At 42.6% G+C, this 4,888-nt stretch overlaps 1 protein-coding gene across 1 annotated transcript in view; it reads right to left on the reverse strand.

The window, feature by feature from the left end:
• TMEM200A (transmembrane protein 200A) overlaps positions 1 to 676 on the reverse strand; it is an 86,391-nt gene extending 85,715 nt beyond the window's left edge. Inside the window, exon 1 of the mRNA XM_010834628.1 lies at positions 440 to 676. The gene's annotated coding sequence lies outside the window, so the exon portion shown is untranslated. The remainder of the gene's footprint in view (positions 1 to 439) is intronic.
• Between the last annotated feature and the right edge of the window lie 4,212 nt (positions 677 to 4,888).

A 4,888-nucleotide genomic window follows, 5' to 3' on the forward strand; every position in this document is an offset into this window, starting at 1 on the left:
GTGCCAGCCGCGGGTCGCCGGGCCGCCGGCCGCAGCCATAGGGCTCACGGAGTCCGAGCGCTCCTGCCCTCGGTGGCCACCCGGCACCGTGCGCCGGGCAGCGGACAGGGACTCTCAGCCGCACAAGACAAAAGACTCACGGGGGCTGAGAGGAGAAAAGTTTTCAGCAGTGCTCAGATCCCCACTGAACGGATCCCCACCGACCTCACGCTCCAGTCGCAGAAAGAGGAGTCTGGGGGCGGCGCGTAGGGTGCCGGGCGGGCTTCCAGGAGCGTGGCCACGCGATCGCGACCCGGGTGCGCGCGAGTCTCTCGCTGCCCACGACCGGTAGGAACTCCCCAGGCCCTGCCGCCCCCACTCTAGCCGCCAGCCTCCTCCTTGAGGATGCAGACAAAATCCAATCCCCCTCCCCCGGACTCCCAGACCCCAGGAGGCGTACCCTGGCCTCAAAGTTGTACTTGAAGTGCAGGGATCACCGCAGACAAAACCTATCGTTGGGAACAAAATACCCGCTTTCTGGGGCTCTTCTCCCTGCTGGAAGCCCAGAGAGTGGAAAAGAATACACCCACCAGCCGGGCGCGCCTCTCACTGGAACCCCAGGATTCGGAGCCGGGGTCCGACCAGCCCCTGCACCAGTGGGGAAGCCCCGGCTGATTCTGGGTATTCCTGGAGCCGACGCTGCAGGACTCTCGCTCCACGCCCCTCGGACTCTCTCTTATCAGACGCTGCCTGAGCTGGTCTGGGTCCCCCTGGCGGGCTGCGCGAGCGCTGCGCGAGCGGAACCAGACCCGGCGTCTACTATCAACACGGCCCTGGAGCGCCCACCCGATCTAGCACCGAAAAGAGCCCCGCGAGAGTGGCCCGATATGAGGGTCATGGGCAGGGCGGACGAGGGCGAACCGGATCTTTGAGAGCTTCGGTGAGCAGTACTTAGGTTCAACTGTAAACGTCACAGCCAAGGAGGAGTATGGGTTAATCTTCCTTACCCTCAAACATCCAGTAAGTGGGGACTGTCCCCGATTCACAGAGAAGAAGGTTATCTGACGTGTGCGTGTGTGTGTGTGTATGCACGCGCGCGCTCAGTCGTCCAACTCTTTGTGACCCCCATGGACTGTAGCCCACCAGGCTCGGTGGAATTTTCCAGGCAAGAATACTGACTTGGGTTGCCATTTCCTCCTTCAGATGATCTTCTGATCCAGGGATCAAACCTCGGTCTCCGTGTCGTCTGCATTGGTAGGCGGATTCTTTACCACTCTGCCACCTGGAAAGCTGCTAAAGGTTATACTAGGTACCTCCTATTTGGCAGAGACCAAACTGTTGATTGTATATATGCAGGTCAATTCAGTAAATAAAGTTTTATGTAAAACGGGATTACCAGATAGTCCACCCACGACCCTGCCATGTACAGAGCATACAATCCCCCAGCGCTGGGTGTAGGGTGTACCTGTGGGTCTCCTGAATATATTTAAGCTAATGACTGGAAGACAAGTATGGCATTCTAGTGCAGTGAATTTGTGTCTTTCAATGTGCAGTCTGCTGATTTCATTTTCAACAAAAATTTGTTTCTGGATGTGGGAAATGTACGAGAAAAAGAAGAGAATTCCATGAAAAACTTTAACATTAAAAAAGAATCTTGGATATCAGATTTGGCAATGAGGAGAGACTGCTGTAGAAATGGATTTCTTTGGTACACTTTTCCTGTCTTGACTAGAAGCATTGGGAGATTTGACACTTTTAGTAAAAATTTCACAATCAAAATGTTAAAAACAAAACTAAACACTAAAGGGGTTGGAAGTTGGAAGGGGTAGAGAAATGAGTCACCCCTGTAAACCATCTGTAAGTTTTATTTTTGCCCCACCTGTCTCTATACTCTTTAATCCACAGCCACCTGCTCAACTTGCTTAGGTGTTCTCACACATTTGTGCAGGCATCCCATTCAAGGGCTGTGATTCCAAGGGGCCTTCCTTTTAGTTGTAACCTCTTCAATTCATAACAAAGTATCTTGAAACCACATTTTTCTGTACAGCCCCTGAGAGATATTTCCTAATTATGTTTCCTAGTGGCTTCCTAGGAAATGAAGAATGGGCACAAATGATCAAGATCATCAAACATCACATCCTAAGACAAGTAGTGGCACATTTAAAATGGTCATCTAACCATTTCACATTCTGTAAGACTGAACCTGCCTCAAAGATGAAGGCCTTGAAAGAGGCATCAGCACATTCTTTTGGTCATAAATACTGATGATTCATTTTTGAACTTAGATTTCAGTGATCCAACTTAAAATAAACTATGTAAGATCACCAAAGGATAATTATTTGCATTTAAAAGAATTACTATTAGTCCCAGAAAAAACAAGGATAAAATATTCTATAGAGGATTGTTTGTAATTCAGTAGACCAAGCAACTTCCAAGATAAATTCTTGGCATTCTCATAAACTCTTCCTTGGCATTGAGTGCTCAAAACAAACTCAGGTAAATTATTTAATCTCTGCTAATGGGCAGTATCTCTCCATGTTGAAAAAGAGCAGTGAAAATACCATGCCTGTAATGGGTTTTGAATTTAGCTCCATATCCTCCTTTGAGGTAATGGATGGCACCTCTCACCATCAAGCTGCACTGCACTTCACACATAATATTTTTGGCAGTGTCCTTCTGAGATGCATCAATTTGCACTAGAACAAGCCCGTCTTACAAGAGTGAGTAATGGGAGCAAAACAATCACTATAATTCAAATTCAACTAAATACTAATCGAGGGAAATGAACCCTCATTTCTCCCAACCCTTAAGTAGGAACAAATCTATTTCAAAGTATTCTGTATTTCAAAGTATTTTATTTACAAAGTATTTTTTGCAAATTAAATGAAGTAATACATGTAAGACTCTTTTAACATGTGACACAGATCCTCATCACATTTTTGGTTACACACACACACACACACACACACCCAAGCTTGTCTTAATGCTATTAATAGAGTAAGATGCTTCCTCTGGAATTTAGAATTAGCTTGAGAAAAATGTTGAAATAGGCAAACCAACATTTTTGTTCTTGGTACACTACAAATGTACCAAGAATTTACAAATGTACCAAGTAAGCCCAATGGATGGCAACACATTTTAAATGAATTGATTTTGAAAACACACATTGGAATGGAAAAGAACAAGTATTCTTAAGTAGATCATGTAATAAGGCTAAGGGAAGACTGGTGAAGTTTATGTGGGATGGTACTCATTTGCTTTTGCCATTAATTGTAGCCCATAACATCTCTAGATCTGAGCAAAAATTCCTCAACCAGAAAATAAAAATATCTTCAATGGCAAACAAATGGAATTGTTTGCCAGATTCTTATCTGAATTACTCTGCTCCAGCTGTGAAATAGATTGATAGTCGTAAAGCCCCTGAGGAAGCTTTGCTGTCACCCAGAGTAGCCAGCAAAGTAAGGGGTAAAGAAGGACAAAGTCAAAGAAAATTGTCTATTTGAGTTTATCCTAAAAATATAGTATTAGGTAGAAAGAATCCAGAAGAAAGTAAAAGATAGCAGAAATATATTTAAAAGTAAAAATTTTAAATCATTTCAATTTCACTCTTCTTTTGAGTAGCATTTTGCTGTATTTTAAATTTTTCTCTCTCATTATGCATTGGCTAATAGTTGAGTAGATTTAGTGGCAGAAAGACGCTGCTAATTTCTGTTCATCAAATGTGCAAGTTAGATATCTCAAATAGATACTTTATAATATTGAAGCTAATGCTATTGCTTAAATATTTTATGAATTCCCTATTTGTCCTGATTAGATTCTTTCTACCTGAGGAGCAGTAGCAGCATCCCTTTTTAAATTGCAGAAGCAGATATGCTCTCTCCTTTCTAAAGCCCCAGTTCTTTCCTCTGGATATATTTGCACGTACCTAAAGGGTACGTACAAATCCAAGAAGCAGTTTTTTTTTTTTTTTAATAGTCTGTCTGTGCATTTTGTTACAAGAATCTACCCACAGAAGATATTAGAGATTTGAGAGAAATGGCAGAGGTGGCAGTGTGGCACGCCGGGTCCACTGTCCATGGTACTGAAACAGTCAAGCGGCATTAGCACCTGGCTACTCAAAGTGTGGTTGGAGGTTGGGCAACACTGACATCACTGAGGAGTTGTTAGAATAGTAGGATCTCAGCTCCAACCCAAACCTCTTGAATGATATTCTTCAACTAACAACATCTTCAGGTGATTAGTCTACTTGTTTAAACTTGAGAAGTGTTGCCCTAGGACACGATTTCCACAACCTTTGACTTCCCTGGTGCCCTGCTTATATCACCCCTCATTTCAGTTCTCTCCAGATACACACCCCAAATGTTGCTCTTTTAGCTACATTTTTTGGTTATGGTGGCGTGGTGTTACCCAGAGAGCACAGGCTTTGAATCAAACAACTAGGTTAAAATCTTAACTTGTACTGACCATTCTAAGCTTCATGGCTCTCATTCATAGTGTCAATAATTATAGTATGCCCTTATAATGCTGTTTTAAGAATTCAGTGATGATAAAATAGTATTTGTAAAGTACTTAGCCTGTTACATAGCAGATATTTAACATGTCTCTCAACCACTGTGTGAAGGATGCCTTCTTAGCGTAACACTCCTAGGCATAGAGAAAATTTATTGTAAAACAGTTTAATCTCTGATTTCTGCTCAATTAAATCAACAGCATGTCACATACATATTAAATTGATAATATTTGATAAAATTGAAATTTTAAATGTACCAAATCTTTCAGTTTAGAGTTTTTACAACCGTAATTTATGATCTGGAGTAAAGAAAGATAATGTCTTTCTTGACAATTATATTAGATATGTTTTTTATTAAATTTGAATGAGATAACTTGGCATTTTGATATCAAACATGTT

Source organism: Bison bison, unplaced genomic scaffold (genome assembly GCF_000754665.1).
Source record: "Bison bison bison isolate TAMUID 2011002044 unplaced genomic scaffold, Bison_UMD1.0 scf7180017864035, whole genome shotgun sequence".
Classification (NCBI taxonomy): domain Eukaryota; kingdom Metazoa; phylum Chordata; class Mammalia; order Artiodactyla; family Bovidae; genus Bison; species Bison bison.